The sequence below is a fragment of the Brachyhypopomus gauderio genome, chromosome 15, assembly GCF_052324685.1.
Source record: "Brachyhypopomus gauderio isolate BG-103 chromosome 15, BGAUD_0.2, whole genome shotgun sequence".
In the NCBI taxonomy this organism is placed as follows: Eukaryota; Metazoa; Chordata; class Actinopteri; order Gymnotiformes; family Hypopomidae; genus Brachyhypopomus; species Brachyhypopomus gauderio.
In genome coordinates this window covers 4,049,663-4,069,385 of record NC_135225.1, presented here as the reverse complement: position 1 = coordinate 4,069,385, position 19,723 = coordinate 4,049,663, and positions in this window count along the sequence as shown.

Below are 19,723 nucleotides of genomic sequence, written 5' to 3'. Positions count from 1 at the left end.
GGACAGATATTGGGCAAAATGAACACATTTGGAAACAGAATCTCTCATCTGTTATTGTTACAGGATGTTTTCACATCTCTTTCTCTGTCTCTCTCATTTTCACACAAGCCCATCCATGCATGCACACATACATAGGTGATAGTAATTACACTGCACAACAATTTTTTTTTAAGTCTTGCTTCCTGAAAACTTTTAGGTGATTGTGACAGGTACGTATAGGGTATGCACAAATATAGTTTTTGTTTTACTGCATCACGTAGGAACTCTAAGAAACTGACATTTATATGTTTACCTATTTAATCACGTTTATGTTCCGCATGAGCCATTAAGTTCAACAGAATTAAAAATGTTTTGCTACTGATTTTCTTTTGTATTCAACTTCTGGTGCATCGCGTTGCAGTGTCCAACAGTAGTCAGCAAGCATTGATGGATTCCAGTTGCCCTGGTAACGTTTCTTCATTGTAGCAATGTCCTGGTGAAACAGCTGACCGTGTTCGTCACTGACTGCACCGAGAGTCACAGGGAAGAAGTCACAAGTGTTAGTGAAGGAAGTGAATCTTGAGTGACATGTTGCACTTCATTTTCTGGTATGTCACACATAACATGTCTGATCTGGAGACCAACAAAAATGCCTTCTTTGATCTTCACATCACTTATTCTTGGAAACATCTGTCTTAAAGAGCGAAAACCTTCGCCTTCCTTGTTCAGTGCTTTCACAAAATTCTTCATGAGTCCAAGTTTTATGTGTAGAGGAGGCAAAACTAACTTTTTGCGTAGTGGCCAGCTCTGTCGACAATAATGTGACTCTTTAGCATGGCTGTCCCATTCACAGATGAAACAACAGTACTTGGTGTAGCCGAGCTGCAGTGCCAGTAACAGAGCAACGACTTTCAGATCTCCACAGATATTCCAGTTGTACCTGCGATACTGGATGTGCTTGAGCAACAGTTCAATATTCTCATATGTTTCCTTCATGTGTGCTGCGTAGCCAACAGGTACTGACCGATAAACGTGGCCATCGTGTAGCAGAACAGCTTTCGGGCTTAGCATTGACGAATCAATGAAGAGACGCCACTCTTCCGGATTGTGATCACAACGCAAGGCCGAGAACAATCCTTCAATGTTACAACAGAGATTGTTGACTTGTGCAAAAAAGTTTGGTGATATCATGATGTCGGCTTCTAAACACAGAAATTTTCGTACCTGGTGACAGCAGACACCATCCCTGCAGTCTGGAACCCAGCAACTCGGCTTTTGCTTTTGACAGACCCAAATCTCTGACCAAATCGTTCAATTCTGTCTGTGTTATCAGATGTGGATCACCTTATGAGCAAGGTTCAAAATCTGGGTCAATGTCACTGTCATTACCCTGCACTAGAGTTTTCTGGTTTGTCTAAGATCCAATCCTTGGGCGGTTTCAGAATTGGGAGACTGTTGTCATGTGGCACAGGTCTCATTGCTGAAGGCAGATTAGGATATACATGCCTGGACATGCCCAAATTGCACAAACTGTTGCTGATAAGTCACTTATTGGAGTGAGATGTTTGGATAAAAATGTAAGCAAAAATTATGATAAAGCTGAAGATTTCTACATACATTTTGATGTGATATTCGTGATCAGCACCCAAAAATCTATGAGAAACACCTAACAGTGTTCAAGAAGCAAAAAATTTGTTGTGCAGTGTTATCTTAGGTGCCAGATTTTAGCTTGTTTTTCAACTTAATTGCAGTGCTATTAAATTGAATGGGATATATTACTAGCACAACATCCCAATATAATCACACATACTGAAAATATGTGAAATTTCTAAATGCTATTGATCATTCAAAAAGCACATGTGTGTAAAGGCACATATACACATTCATTTAAAGCAAGTTGAATATTTTATGTTGACACCCAGGCCAAAAATAGTAAGGATCCAGAGAATATGCCATCTATAATCAGCTGAACATTTGGCCTCTGAGCACCATCTCTGTGTGAAAATTATTCATCACAAGCACAAGTGAAAACTTTATGTGAGGAGACACCATCCTCTCTCTGCACCATCTGGCAGGCATATGTGTGTACTGGCTGCTATAGAATGCCAGCAAAGTCCACCTGTTGATCGCTGGTGTCGCGCTTAACCTTCTCTTACCTTAGCGCAGCGTGTTCGTTGATTGCAAAAGAAAACATTACCAGTCTTGTCTTTATCCTTTTATTAAAAAATACACATAGGCCTATTAATTAATTTAATACAGAGATCTCTGGAGAGCTCACATTACCTAATCATGTCACCCCATGTGCAGCTCTGAAGCTGTCTGCTCTCTTCACCATTATATATGCTTTCCTTCCTAAACATAGGAACTGCACATTCCATTGTTCAACCTACAGCTGTCTCTATTCTGGAAGCGAGGTCTTACTACCTGGCCTTACCACATAAGGTCACAGTGAGCCTCCTCTCACACATCCCATTTTTAGCCTACTGCAAACGCATAGAGTATTGGAAGGCACACAAGCGCTTATACCGACATTCTTACTAATAAACAACTTGAGCAATAATATAATGTAAGCAAAACATATAGTGATTAATATTAGAGATTTGATTAATACTTTGACTTGTCAAAATATATAAATTATGATAAGCTGTTGATTCTATACTGTAATGTAAACAAACTATGAAGGGATTAAGATGAAAATCACAACAATTCCCCCTTTTTGATCTCTAAATAGATCAAACTTTAAGTTAATCCAAAACTACCTTTTCATCTTCTGACTCCAACTATGACATCATACCCAAACATCTTTGTGGTTCCTGCTTCTCAATCTTACTGCTGATTAAGCTTCCCACTAAGCTTCTTCTACATTGGACAACAACATTCACCTGTAATCATAAGTCAAAAGTATTCCCACAGAAGTTAACACAGACATAATAAGACAGTCAATTCAATTATCTGCTGTCGTGTCCATTTAGTATAATCTGATCCATGAATGCCTTATATCTTAATTTCTGACGTATTTTCCAGTGATGGTCCCAGTGTTGGGGCAGGTCTAAACCATACTATGTTTATCCTAATTAGGCCTAAGGGGTCTTAACCCAATTGGCCCACTCCTATTACTAGATATACAGTACACGACCTACACTAGAGATGTGCCAGTACTCCAGATGAAAACATCCCAATTCTATTGATAGAATAACTAGGTTCTTGGTACGATGTGCGTCTCTCTGAACAATAATGCTTACCTTTGAACTTTATTATTGCTAAATGGCCGTCCCAGCCGGCCAGTAGTATGATTATCAACTCCTAAAGCTTTATGTGAAACTCTCCAAGGGATCTCAGTTATGCAGCTACTATTACAACAATATTGGCCTTGACCCACCATGGATCCATATGCACAGGGGGCAGTCCCCTGTAAGGTCCTTTAACATGTTGTTAAATACTAACAATCACAATGCTACTACTTTCAATGATAATATAAAAACATATAGACAAAAAACAATGTTACACAAGGCCTGTAAAACAACATTAGACAATATTACTAAACATCCAAATACATCACAAAACTTTTACTGCAGCATCATCTATTCTTCCGCCCTGTTGGAGGCAAGATTATCTTCTTATCCCGCGAAGGAGGTCAGGGTGGACTACCTGATTGTTGAACCTCCGCTCTCAGGTGTTATTTTGACCTGTCGTTTGAGAGCTCCGTATCTCGGCGCGCTGGTTCTGATGCTCAGCACCGGCTGAGGTGGTACCACGTTTCTCCTTTGCCCTTCAATCGGACAGCGTGTGATGTTCTCTTTAGTGACCTTGAATGAACTGGTCCACCTGGGCTCTGACCACTTTCTTTTGATGACCTTAAGCAGGACCCATTTGGTTACCGGCAGGTCCGTTGGTTCTAACTCCTCTCCTGGTACCTGGACAGAATAAGCTTCACAAATTACTTTTTTTAGTTCACTGTAACCTTCCTTGTACGACCCCGAGTGTACCTGTCAGGTTTCGCAAGCGCATTGGGGGACCCCCGAAAACTTCTCACTGTCATGAGCTCAAACAAAGTGAATCCTGCAACAAAATTCACTGAAGATCTTCTGGCCAACCATATAAATACCTTTGTGCACATACCTTTTCCTTTACCTTTACCATTATACTTACCATTTATAATCTCCATTTTAGCCTGAGATTGAGAATGATAAACCAACCCACATTTGTGTCTCAAACCCAAATTTTGTTCCACAAATTTTAGCTCCCAGCTAGTGAAGTGCATCCCATTATCTGAGCATACTTAATTTAGTAAACAATGGTGCAGTATCCAGTAATTTTTATCAACATTCTGCAGACTGACCTCGAGTCATCTGCCCTGGTGGAAATGCTTCTACCCAACCTGAGAATTTATCCTCAGCCACTAACAAATAGCTTAATCCCCGTATTGGTATTTCCATACCCATGTAGTCAATCTGAACTTCATCTCCTATTTTCATTGCATTTGTACATAGTCTTAGATATGTGTATTTCCTTACACAATTCTCTGCTGCTGTAACAATGCAAATTTCCCCACTGAGTGATTAACAAAGAATTATAATATCCTATCTTAGCTCCTTTGGTCCAGGGAGCCTGCTTAGACCTTTCCTTAAAGCATGACAGCTGTTATGCATGTCTCAAATATCACATTACTCTGTCCAGACTGCTATTACGTCAGTATAGGTGCCATCAGTTAACCAAAATTTTTCTTCATTTATTTCTACCCACGTGCTACCCTGTGTGCCTCAGTTAACACTGGATTGATCAATAGATTCTATAAAATTGGTTTCCCATTTTGTCCTTTCCAGACTTCCTTATTTCTTACCATATTTACTCAGCAATGCTATTTTATTTTAATAATAAAATTTTATTTAAGTACTCTATTTCTTAAATTTTTTCTCTGGGGTCAATTCTCCTGTACTTTACATAGCTCTAAGTCCTGTGGTCTGCCTTGCAAACCATCTAATGTGCTCCTATTTGCCTCTGTCTCTAAGCTTACCCCCTTTTGTTATCTTGTCACTCTGTACGTACAACCTATGCTGTGTGCATGGTGTTGTCTAACAGGTGTATCTCCCCCTTTACTGAAATATCATTCAGGAATGTATTTCAGAAACTTCTAAAAAGAGTAATAAGTTTTAATCAGTAATTTGCTAAGTCCACAGCCTATGCCAATGTCTGTTTTTGTTTAATAAATTAAACTTTAAGTCCTTAAACTTAAAATAAGTCCTTCTTTGAGATGGAAAATACTAGTCAAATGAAGTTATTTTAATACACTAGTTATTACAAGATTTAAATTAGCTCCCACTCAGAAAGTTAGTTGTTACCCGATGCCTTGTTGTACTGGTTTCCTATCATGTTTACCTACTCCTTACCCATGTGACCAGGGTGTGAAGATAATTAGATTTGTGGAGTGGCGGAATCTCCCATTATCTACCAGCACTGTTGCGCATGTCTCAGCTTTGCAGGGTTGCCGCCCCTCAGGCCCCAGTAACCTAGGTTACCTGATCCTGTAGCTGTTCTTCAAATTCCTCCCATGAATTGGATCCCCTCCTATGTCATACAACAATATAACAAACTGGGTCGGGTGGCAGGACAAAGGTTCAATCAAAGTGATCTGGCTTCCAGGAAATGAACTGGGAGTGGACGCCCCTCGCGGCTCATGAGTGAGACTTCAGGAAACCCCTGTAGATAGCAACCGTGGAGGCCAGTCTGTGGACTTCAGGTGCATCAGGTGTCTGCTGTCTGTAAACAGTGCATTTGTAATGTCTCTTCCACAGGTTAACAGGTGCAGTCTTTGATCTCAGGAACCTGTGTTTAGTGGCCTGCTGGCCACATTGTACAGTCATTTGAACAGTTCTGTGCAGACTTTGATATTCTCCAGCCAGAAATGATAGTCTTTGAGTACCGCCAGTGAGGGACAACATAGGGTTTGCCGTAGCTTTGCTGTCCAAGTTCTCATCAGGGCCCCGCCATTGCCCTGGTACTGCAGAAGGGTTTGGTGCTGGACCTCTGACTTCTGGCCCTCCTTCATCCTACGGTTCTGTGGGGACTCTCTTTCACCCAATGACTCTCCTGAACACAAAGAGAAAGCATCCACCCCACCTGCCACAACGAAGTTGCCAGGATCACTGTGACCTTCCTTGCCCCTTCCCAAAACCCCTTCTTCTAAAATTTAGGTTAAACCCATACTGTTAATACTACTGCATAAAATAATACACTTAGGGGACATATTGAGGTCTCTGGGGCGGATCCCCTGTGCTCTGAGATCTTTTAGATTGCAACAGCTTGCTCAGAGACATTTTATCTCTGCCCAGCTTCAAGAAGAGTCTCAACACCTTCCTGTTTAGATCTGCTTTTAATTAAGAAACTCCAACTTTATTCTAATTGCCATCTTACTTTCTTTATTGCAATATTATTTTATAATTTGTCACTCTATTACATTCTTTTATTATGTTTGATTTCTTTTATCTTTAATTTCTTTTAACATTTTTCTTTTTTGTCTATTCTATAAAACACTTTGAGTTGCATGTATGTTTGAAAGGTGCTATACCAATACAAAGTATTATTATTATTATTATTATTTAACATTTCCTAGTCACTTTACCTGGCACCAGGTTTCTCATATTAAACTGACAACATACAGACCTATTCCAACAATTAGAAAAACATAGAAACATTGATTATTATTCAAAAAGCTACTTTCCTGGATTATATTTTCAAGGCCCACAGTGTAAACGATTTCAAGTATTTATTTTTATTATTATTATAATTACCACCACTCCTCTAAGTGTCCCAGAGCCAAGCTCTCTAGCTGCTGTCAGCTTGTCCAGTTTTAGCTATCCAAATACCTCACCGTTTCACTGACATGTCTACCTCACTCAAGTCACTTCGCTGTGTGTGTGTGCTATTTATAACTACTCCATCCAAGTCTCTTTTAAAACGCAGTTTACCCTTCACCCCACGGCATGCGTTCCCTTTTTTAGCATTAAATACTAATATTCAATGTCAAGGGTAACTCGCGCGTTTTAAACTCCACGTCGTCGATTTTATCCATTTGTACGATTCCTGTTTTTACATTAATTCCTGGATAACTTAGTTAGTGGGCATTACCGAGTTTAACTCATACGGTGGCTGTGGTGTATCTTCCTGAATATCTGTTGTGCAGACCCCGCTCATTCTAGTTGGTTATGAACAACCCCCAGCAAACAGTATTTGTACATGTGTCACAGAGCTAAATCTTCTCAGCGTTTGATAATTTTGCGAGTTAAACGTGTGCACTTTAGCCAGTTGGTCTATTTTGCGGCGATGTAACAATTCTTGGTTAAGAGGCGGAGGCAAATACACGAATGAAATTTTACTTTTTGCTCGCTTGTCCGCTTGTCTAGGCACACTGTCCCTACGCAACAGGTGCGCGCGCTGAGGCATTTCTCTAGACGTTCAACTAAGATTGATTACTTAGTTACTAAATACAGAGGAGGGACAAAACCCATACTGTGTACAAACAATCCTGATTTCAATACTAAATGACATAACCTAGCGTTAAGATATAAGAAATTATGAGGAAATTAAATACACCCACTTACAATCAAAACTATAACACCTCAGACAAAGCACATACTATGCTATTTGTTAAACAACGAAGGAAGAAATTTATCCGATGACTTATAGCCAATATATATATGGGATACAGAGAAACAACTGTCATTAACAGGACAAACCCAGCAACCATTTAAAGTATAACAAAGACCGTCAGCATAGCGAACCCAACTTATTCAACACAATAAACGACACACGAACTTATTAACAACCGGACTTGTTTTATGATCCCTAAAGTATAGTTTTAGACTATGGGTTGGCCTGAAACATATTCAACACTCAAACAATGACAATATATGAACCCACAAAGTATAGTCTGAGACTAGGGGAGGGTGCGAAATTGAGAAATTTAACTCAGAAGTAAAACACAAGTAATCTCAGGACGAGAAAATATCCACGCACGATCACTAAGCTTTACCGACCAGACACAAGGAGAACTTATATACAATATGCAAACAATGCATGGAACAGAAACAGATGCAATAGACTTAATTATACAACATGACCCACAGCACGCCTTACTTACTATGCAAATGAATACTCAACGTAATCGCCAAAGACACAAGGTACAGCTGATACTAAATATATGCAGGACCAAACCAAAGGGGAAACCTGAATAAATTAAATACAAATGAGGGAGGAGTCACATATTACATACGAGACTCTAATGTTTTATTTTGATCAATTAATTACATCTGAGGACACACGATTCTGTGTTGGTCACCCATACTGTCACATAACAGCCAGCCCTTCAAATATCACACTGCTTATGATATTCTTCAATAGTATGAATCACTTTACTAGTCACACTCATCTGTTCCACTAAGGTACTCCATACCCTTAAAACTAACATTATATTCTACTTAAAACCATTTATAAAACTTGCATTTTCCTCACCAGTTACATACGTTGATAAAAACAGATACTCACCCAGAAGTTCTAAATATAGAACGAGAGTTCCGTTCTGACACCGTGAGGTTTTACCATCCTCAATCAATTCAGGTGCATTATCCGGCTTTTTGCTTTATCGAAATAATATTAATTTATGGACTCCTCAAGATCCAAAGGTTAATATCAATACCTAGCTAGCAAGACTCGAACTTGCGTAGGTCTCGTTCCTCTCGTCAAAGGAACGGATCGGCCGCCACACCACGGAATAAACCTTAAATAAAAACTTGTTAGTTTTCATTATTACACAAAAACTTGTTAGCTTTCATTTTGCCGGTAGGGACTCGAACCCTAAAATCACCTTTATGGGACTCAAACCCATTTTCCATAGTATACTTATACTTTTACCTTTTTAGACAAGACTGGATTTAATTTAGAATCATCCAAGTACTGTCAGTTCACCACAATTTAGTTGCAATTCAAATTTTGCAGATTTGTTTTAACAGGTTCTGCTTTACCACTATTGTTGTGCCGGCACGGTCAAACTGTCAGTCATTAGATGAAAAGAAAAAAGTTCCAAATTATTTTGCAATCACGTCGGGGTCACCAAAATGTCGCGCTTAACCTTCTCTTACCTTAGCGCAGCGTGTTCGTTGATTGCAAAAGAAAACATTACCAGTCTTGTCTTTATCCTTTTATTAAAAAATACACATAGGCCTATTAATTAATTTAATACAGAGATCTCTGGAGAGCTCACATTACCTAATCATGTCACCCCATGTGCAGCTCTGAAGCTGTCTGCTCTCTTCACCATTATATATGCTTTCCTTCCTAAACATAGGAACTGCACATTCCATTGTTCAACCTACAGCTGTCTCTATTCTGGAAGCGAGGTCTTACTACCTGGCCTTACCACATAAGGTCACAGTGAGCCTCCTCTCACACATCCCATTTTTAGCCTACTGCAAACGCATAGAGTATTGGAAGGCACACAAGCGCTTATACCGACATTCTTACTAATAAACAACTTGAGCAATAATATAATGTAAGCAAAACATATAGTGATTAATATTAGAGATTTGATTAATACTTTGACTTGTCAAAATATATAAATTATGATAAGCTGTTGATTCTATACTGTAATGTAAACAAACTATGAAGGGATTAAGATGAAAATCACAACACTGGTCAAGTCCAGTTTTATTTCCTTATCAAAATCTTCTCAAATGTTGTGTTATGGTGCAAAATCTGCACATGTGCATTGCAATAGCATGCACTCGTAAATTCATACATTCATAAAAACCTAAAATGTACATATTAAATCATATTTTAGTACATACACTGTAAACGTTTTTAACTTATCAACACATGTAGAGAATGGTTTATCATGAACTACATTATAGAAAATTAAGAGAATAATAACACAGGTCTGCGACATAAAAATTGTTTCAAATTTAATAAGTGATTTTTATAGTATTTTCAACGCTGATTTTGGGAAAAATAGTGAAAAAATTCCATCATGTGCAGTTATTTCACAAACTGCTTGTCTAGTTTTAGCTTTTTCAATATTTTTTATAAATAGTTCAGTACTCTAGTAAGTTTGAATTTTGGTTTTTAAGATCTCCACAAACTGTTATTTAGCCTAAAGTACAAGGTGTTTTATGGACAATGGCTACCAGAGGATGTATAAACTCACCAGATTGCTTCTGCTACATTTGTGGTAACTATACCATTAAAAAGCGACCAAGAAACATCTCCGATTTTGTTGAAAAGGTATATTTTGCCTATTTTGGTAAAAAGTTAGGTGATCAAGATAAGTCTTGGGCTTTTTGGGCTTGAAAAATGTGAAAAATTGGTCAAATTTTGTTATTTTGCCCAAAAATAATCCCTTTTTTGTGAGAAAACCTGACGTGATAGAAAAAAATGGATTGCATTTTTGAAATCAGCACTGAGAAATACATAAAAAACAGTTATCAAATTTCAAACAACTTTTTAAAAATATTTTTTTGCAGACCTGTGTAATTGGTATTTTATTGTTTTATATAGCTTATTCACCTTTTATCTTGACAAATAATTTTACACTATGTATACTTTCCTTAAGGATTAAGACGATAAAACCCAATATTTTGTGTTAATCACAAAAAAGCTCAATAAAGGCTTTTTACAATAGAGGTCTTCAAAGTCACAGAGTTCATAGAACATGTGGTTCTATTTATTTTGGTATGTAAAATGATTGTAATATATAATGAATCTATACTTCACTGTAAGGTGAAGTTTTGCTTTGAAACCTTAGATGGGTTCAGTAACACTAACAAAAACAAAAATATTTTGGTCTTCATGTGTAAATGTTATTGATTGGAATAGTGTAAGAACTTTAATAAAGTTTTAGTTTAAGTAGCTGTTCAGTATGTATTCTGTTAATGTTTTCATCTCATAATCAATTTTTTAAATAGAAAACACTTGCAAAATATTGATTTAATATCACTTCAAATGTCATTACAAAGTGTAATGTGGTCATATGTTTGTAAAGTGTATGTCATCTAGCATCAGACCACATGCTGAATTAACTAGTATGTAATCTAACATTTGTCAGCAATTGTTAACAGGTGACGGTCTATTGATGGTCTATGCATACTGTGAATATAAGATGCCTAGGCACAGGTTTGTCATATTTTAATTGCAAGACTGCAACTATTAAGCAAAAAAAAAAAAACTATGACTGAGAATTAAAAATTAAGGTAAATCCTTTAACAAATCGTGTCTGTAAATGTTGTAACCAAGACTGTCAAATAAATGTAAGAAATGTGCTCTCATGATGACTAACGAGTGTCAGGCATTACATAACTTCAGAATTAGAAAACAAGTTAAATAAAACCGCCAATTAACTGCTTCTAAAATATAACACTTAGAAGTCAGTGAACATACTGAAGTATATATACCAGCTGCTCGGGAGAGTTTGCATGAAATTTACCAAAGTAGAAGTTGTAAGGAAACTATTGTTGATGGTACAGAGCTGTGGTACTAGTAGAATGTCAAGTCAAGTCAAATGTATTTATATAGCTCTTTTTACAACACATGTCACAAAGCAGCTTTACAATAGTATGGGTCCAGATCCCTAATGAGCAAACCATAGGCAACAGTGGCAAGGAAAAACTCCCTATGATGGTGGGGATTAGGAAGAAACCTCGGGAGGACCAAGACTCAAAAGGGAACCCATCCTCCATTGGGCGGCCCGTTAGCACAAGTCCGTATTTGTGGACAAAAGGTGGTTCTACAGTTATAGTTAAGGTTCAAGTTCCCCAGCCAAGTAGCCACAGTCTCTTCAGTGCAGATGGTGAGCCTCAGGTAGGAGCTAGCATCAGCACGTCCTCTTGCGGCAATGGCACATCCAACCCGGCATCTCCCAGGTGCTTGTAGGTGCTTGCATGCAATTGTCTTGGGTAGAAGCATGCAAAAAGATAGACAATACAGACTGAGTGTGTGGACATCAGTTTAAACCACCATTGATTTAAATGTACATAGCTCACGTGCCAGTGATTAGCATATGGCTCCAGCAGGCTAATCCATAGCAGCATAACTAACTAAGGATGTGGCAGTGGAAGAGAATGAGCTCTGCTTTTTTGGCCTCATCTGTCAGTGGAAGATTACGCAGTGTCCTGGTGTTAAGGAAGCACTGCTTCAGAATTTATCTTTATCAAGCCCATGGCAACCACAACTATGTGACTGCCATAGCATACTTCAAAGGCATGTTGTTGCACGAGGATTATGGGCAGAACTGCTTCTTTCTAAAGCAACGCAAGCCTGCCAAACCAGCAAGGAGAAAGTATCAGCTCAAACTAAGGATTTGCGCTGCCCGTTTTAGAGACCTGTCTTATAAAGGCTTAAAATGGTCTGAATAGTCAAAGTAAGGGTTTTTTGTTTGTATATTGTATATAATTTTCAAGTACTTGTAGAAACCTCTGCAATGCAAAACCTTTCTGAAAAGGATTTCAATATTTGTACTGAAACTTTTGACTTCATATATTGTGACAGGGTCACAGAATAAGTATAGCATCAACACAAATACTCTGAGTCAGATAGCACAGATAGCAGGTTTTATAAAGCTACAAGAAGGATTGAGAGTTGCTCATCCTCTCTCGCTCTCTCTCTCTCTCTCTCTCTCTCTCTCTCTCTCTATATATATATATATATATATATATATATATATATATACACACACACACACACACACACACAGTTCATCACGACGAAAGTGAGTACACCCCTCACGTTTGTGCAGATATTATTTAAGTATATCTTTTCATGGGACAACACTGACAAAATGACAGTTTGACACACTGAAAAGTAGTCTGTATGTAGCTTATATGACAGTGTAAATTTATTCTTGCCCCAAAATAACTCAATATACAGCCATTAATGTCTAAACCACCAGCAACAAAAGTGAGTACACCCCTAAGAGACTACACCCCCAACAGACCACACCCCTAAGAGACTACACCCCTAAATGTCCAAATTGAGCACTGCTTGTCATTTTCTCTCCAAAATGTCATGTGACTTGTTAATGTTACTAGGTCTCAGGTGTGTATATGGAGAAGTGTTGGAGTTTCTGGGGTTGGGCTGTGGATCCACTGAAGTCCTATCATCAATGAAGCCCAGATCTACTGAAGTCATACATGCTCACGATCCCGTTTCCTTCATGTTTAATAGGTTAAGTAGCATCATTTTTATCATGAGTTATCTATCTTTTTCCCTTTTAATTTATCTTTATTCCACTGTGTTGGTACAAGTTCATCTTCACCTGAACTGTAACCTCACCCTCTGAAGTGTGCTGCACACCTTTGTGCTAGTCTCTCTCATCTACGCCTGCATCGTGGCTGTTTACCTGTTGTTTTTTATGATCCAATGCATTTTCAGTGTGTTTAAGTGTGCTTAAATTAACAATGTCACCATGTACAACTGGATAAAAAAAATATTCATCATAGTCAGCATATATTTAAGTACCTTTTAAAGCTAGCCTTCTGAACTTTAACCTCATAATCACAGTTTCGTACAAAATTCAGAACAACTTGCTCCCTTTAAATCTGTACTCTGTTTTGCACTGTTACACATTTCTTTAAGCTTCCGTTGACAGCGGGGGGGTGGGGGGGGGGGGGGGGGGAGTGGGAAAAGACAATAAGGAAAACTGAGTCTAAACAAAGAACCTAGAGAGGGGGAGGAAGAGAGAAGGGGAAAGACAGATGGATGGCGGATGTTTACATTCTTCCTGATGACTGATGCTTATGGATAGAAGATTAGAGTGTAAGCATGTTTACCATGAATACAATTCAGAACACCCAAAGACAAAATGATAACAGCTCGATGTATGAATTAAGTACAGATAAAAAGGTACACATTGATAAACAGATGTTTAGAGCTGCTAAATTTGTTAACGATACAAATGAAACCTATTTCTACTGAATAGGCCGGTTCCCCACACAGGTTTCCTATACAGGAATGAAGGGACACCATGTACACACAGTATTCCACAGACGTTTATTGATGCCTGTGTGCTTAACATGACATTTGAGAATTTATCTGAGGAATACACACATTTAGTGGTCAGTTTCGAGTTTCCAAAAGCCCGAGCAGCATCAGTCTTGTTAATAAAACTACACACACGTTTTTTTGTATTTGTTGATCTCTGCATGGGGCCGATGTGATCTCGCCCCATAGTGCATTAAGTATGTACGTGGTGTTTTCAAACGTTCCCTTAGCCGAATACGGATGGGCCAGCCCCATGTTCACCAAACAAATGTATTTTATTCATGAGTAATATCTGGTAGGTCCTAGCGTCATTTGACCCTAATCTGACCCTAATCTGAAGATATGTTTGTGTCTGTTTTAAGTAGAAATGATATTTTATAACGTGAAAATAATCTTAACAATCTTAAAAAGAGATAGGAAGTACAGAAGCAATAGGCCTATTTCTTATAGGTCTATTGCAGAGCAATAGTCTATAGAGTCACCTGTGTGATCATTTTGCCCCTCAGTGTCACCTCAGGATCATGTTGGACACACAATGTGGTACATGCCCCAGTTTGGCAAGAGTCTGGAGGCTGATTATCCATACAGCCATCAGAACCAGACTGCCTGATTATCATTAATATTATCATCAGAATTGTGCACTCAGCTCATGTGCAAGTCCTTCTGATTCAATCTGTGTGTTCTGCTCTAATGGTGAGCACAAAGACAGTCACGTACAGGTGTTGCTGCCTGAGCTGCACTGTGAAGTGGAATGAAGTGCATTTGCTGTAATGTCTTTCTCTTGGCAGTTTAAAGCTGCTTTTTGTTTGGTAGATCAGCTTTAATCTCCCCTGTCCCCACCAACTTCAAACACATGATTTCAAAGCTGGCCCGTGTAGTGAAGTGGAAACTCCGTTATCGCCACATGAGGACAGACATGCATAATACACATGCATGAGGATAAAAGCATGTACAGAAAGAGAGGTAGAGAGAGAGAGCGAGAGAGGGAGAAAGTTGGTAAACGATTTATCGAATGCTTCTAAAACTACAAGCAATGTTCTTATTGATCACTGAGATGTTTAAGGGGACATGCTTAGAACATTAATTAAACTCGAGGTTTAGGTACTCATGGCAAATCAAATCTATTTAGTTTGGTCTAGTACTAGTTTAGGTCTAGTACTACATCGGTGTTACTGTTGCCTCTGATCTCCAGTTCTTCCCTGTTCCCAGTTTTTCTCTTTTCTCTAATGTGAACACAGTAATTTGACACAGGACCAGATGTTTTTGATAGGTGCACTGAATGGCTTTCCTGTCTGCTACTCTGTCTCTGTCGTCACTGTCTTTGGGACTCCTGGTTGTTGCAATAACTATGTAAAGAGGGAAAAGCAATTTATGCTTTTTCTGACTGTCCCACCTTTGGAACAGCATACCTTCTGGAATTCAATTCAAGCAAATTTAGGAAATATATTAAGACCCTTGTGGGTCTTAAACTGGTACTTTTCCTAACCTTTGTTTCTATATTGTTTTAATTGTGTGGTTTTGTTTTTTTGTGTGTGTGTGGGGGAGTGTTTAATCCTTAGTACTTTTATTCTGAGAGATTTTGTAACTGGAGTTCTAAAAAGGCTATATAAAAATATTTACTTATTCACAGTGTCTCTCTCTCTATGAATTATGCTAAAAAGATATTAAATGCATTTTTCTAACCTTTCTGTGTGCCTCTTAAATGTCAACTCAATCAGATTCACATCAAAGACATCAGCAAATCAGGACTCCTGACTGATGATGAAGGTGATGTGTGTATTGCCCTTTTCTGTAGGCTTGAAAGGGGTCAACAGAAGAGTGTGTGTGGGTTTTGTGAGAGAAAATGTAAATGCATGTTATGGTATACATCTGCAATGTGTTCAGTTAGGAAACAAGGTCTTAGTTTCCTACTGTTGAGGAAATAATTTGCGTTAACTTGCTTTAAGTATTGTGTAAAATGTTTCATTGTTTCAGATTATGGTCGGGGTTGTACATTTTTCCCCAGGTACTATATATTCAGAGACTGTGCCAGTGAAATGCCTCCAAACTTCTCCATAAAAGACTAAACAGCTTCCATGTGTCCCTCATGTTTATAAACATAGCAGTAGCATCTGGCCCCTCCATTTATCAAAGATCCATTTTGATCAACAGAGAAACAATAATGTCACTGATGGTGGTATAAAACAGCCACTGGTCCCTTGTGATGCTTGACCAGTGGCTGTCAAACCAGTATTTGACAGTTTCATTCATAAACTCAGGCAGATGATTTGGCAGACTGTAAAAAGTAATGATTTTAATGACTGCCCATGGCAACTGTTCCATCTTGTATGTATTGCTAATAATTTTGACTTATCTTACTTCCTTAATTTTTGTTTTCTTCTTTAGTCTCTTAAGAGTCCACTGTGAACATGTTCTCAAAGGAACGCTCAAGAGAAACTCCTGGCCTGCTCCCATGGTATACCAACAACATATTCCTGGTGAAATAAGGAGCAAACACCACGGCTGTAGGGTGGGGATTACGCTGTAATGTTAGCAGAAGTGATGCAAGCCACATCTCTCTTCCATCATAAGGAATAAGATGAACAAATGGCATTAGTGAGAAGTCAGAGGGAGTTTTTGGCTCCATCATGATTTCACAGACTTCATCTCCTCTGTCATTATCTTTGACGGGCAATCAAATTTAAAATAGTTTTATTAGATGCAGCACAATGTAACTACAAAAAGATGCCTTAATTGTCAAATTTGATCAAGCCAGTCCAAAGATATTCACATTTAAATCGGCCCTATTTTTTTAACCTAAAACGAAAGGAAATCTTGTGATCAAGAAATGTGCGCTAGTTTTAGCATGTGGCTAGTCCGTGCCCGCCGTTATCATGGTTCATCGGACCAACACGTTGTCTTGAGACCCTTAAAAAACTCAAGAATCTTAAACTGTACAGATTGGGATAAAACTTAAGGAAACAATAAAGAAGAATATAACGTAACGGTCCAGTTATCTATTAATATCTTTTGAACAGTCCCACGATGTTTTTGAACGGTCCGAACGCGAAGTAAAATTTCAAGAAGGCTCAAAAATGCGAATTCTTCTAACGGGATGAGAGAAAGCGGACATTCAATTTCATCATATTACCAAATCTCTGGAAAGAACCTCCTACAAACCGATGAAAACAGCAAAAAAAAATTTTATTATTATTATTTTTATATATTTTTTTTGCGCACTTGCGATAACTGATTTCGCTTAGACAGTGCGACCGGAGAAAAATGGCCGCGGCTCAATCATTATCATGCGGGGATATCCCAGTCCCTAAATGATGAACTTCACGCGGTTTGTTGACTCTCCAACCAGACACGACATCAAAGATGCATGCATTCCCAGCCTTCCCCCCGACTTGAGAGATTGGATCATAACCTGGTCCACTTCGGGTGAGGCTCTGAGAGGATCTTTCGAGGCTACTAACTGGAAAGTAAACAATATGAGGAAGGAACTGGTCACACATGCCCATTCTGACCCCCATCTCCATTGAGAAGTTTGTGAGATGGTCCACTCCTACATATTGCCTTTAGTGCACCTAGACAGCCAACTGGCGAGGACCAAGAGCAAGGAGACCCTCTACAAATATGGCCAGACTCGCTCCTACTTCCTGTGGAGACAACGTTCCTCCAATGTCTTCAACAAGATTCTGCAGATGTTCTGTCGGACAGTAAGCAATGGTTTGCAGGAGCTGTGGTCTAAAAGGAAGAGATGCTAACAGAGTGAACAAGCTTGTGAGAAAAGCCAGATCAGAAGGTAGACCTTATGCGTACGATGCACAAAGGAAGAGACATAACAAGGTGATGAGCATTCTAAACATCGCCTCGTATCCCCTTCACGATGGGCTTGTTAAGTTGAAGAGCCCCTTCAGCAACAGGGCGATCTCCTTCAAATGTTTCGCCGAGAGGCACACAAGGTTGATTTTGTTGGCAGCCATTAAATTTTACTTGATCCCGGCATGCTGCAGCATCAACAGAAACACACAGAGAAATCTTGTTGCTATGGAGAAAAAGGGGTGTGTTCGATAGCACGCCGCGCTCACATGTTTAAATACCTTTGACCCACAGAGATTTGTTCTCTGTGGATTTCACTTCAACGCAGGTTAGATCTCAAAGAGAAACTTTGATTCTTCACCTCTTTGGTCTTTTCGTTCAGCACCAGGTGAACCTTTTAATAATGGCAACAGCCAGACAGGGTACCTTTGAGTTAACTCAAGACCAGCTGATGATTACCATTACCACGGCAACAGCAAGCTTGTAAACATGGTCATGTGGCCTGTAACGAAGGCGATCAATCCCGTTTATTAAGCATCTGTCAAAACCCCAGAACCCTGTCCCTGACAGAAGTATCAGAGGGACCAGGAAGTTCTTCATCACCAAGGAACCAGCAGTAGAAATCCCTAATTTCAGAAGAATCCAGCAAGTGTGGGTAACTACCCAAATTAACATGTGGAAATACACATTACAAGAGCAAAGTTCATCTCAATCACAGTTTTATTAACAAACCTAGTTTGAGGAGTAAAATATTATTTTAATGTATGTGTGCTTTGTATTCAAACCATCTTTAATATAATCTTAAATTCAATATTTGTGTACAAAGTTATCTCTCCTCTTTGCATGCAATCTCACACACTCACTCTGCCTCTTTACTAACCAACACGACATCTCATTATAATCTTGCCTTCCCCAGGTTCAGACACACCCCTCACTTTGTTAGTTGTTAAAACCTCCGCCATTGTCCTTTGTTCTGTCATCACGCTCGAACAAAACCAGCCCATTAACATACAGCCACGTTCCTCTGCTGTCACAACTTGCCACTTGTTCTCCACAGAAGAACCACGAGAGCAAATCCCACCCCCTTGCAATCACGCAAGTGTACACAATTACACAAGTGTACGCACATGCACACATTCATTCTCACCACACACATGTATATTGACTGTTGTCTTAAAAGTAATCTGTGTTAATAAATGCATCTGTCACGGTGAGCCTGCTCCTTGGCTCAAGGGAGACACCCACACACACACACACACACCCACCCACCTGTTACATCACTCCCTCGCTCCCAGTCACGTCCTACAAACACACTCTCTACACCTGTTGCTTGATTCTGGTCCTTCTCCCTGTCTCTATACATGTCCACAGGTCCAGTTGACCAGCGCTCATAGGTGTTATAGTGAGTGCTTGGTTTTTTCCTGTTGTTTACTGCCCTAATGGAGAGTAAAGACGTGAGCGACTTGACGTGAGCAAAGACGTGCCTCTGCCACCTTCTCCCAGTGCTCTGTCTGCTCACGGGTCCTCAGCATCACAGTATCGCTGTCACCAAGATGTTTGTTGTGGGTTCAAACACTGATTGTTGCCACAATCTTCAAATAAATTCGTTATTCAAATCCTTCAGAGAGCAAATGATTACTGTTGCTGTCATTAGTTAAACATTTGGAATCGTAATAATTCTGAATTGATTACATCGATGAAGATGAAATTGAGATTTGTAAATTGAAACTGATTAATGAGACTGATTAATGGGTTCATGATTTATTAATTACGATAAGGCAACAGTAGAATGTAATTATCACAGGTAATTAAAACGTTTAGTTTCTTTTCATTGGTGAAAATTCTTATGATAAGCAGAAATATGTTAATTTTAAGACAATAAAAGCCATATAATTATCCCATGATACTGGTTGCCACA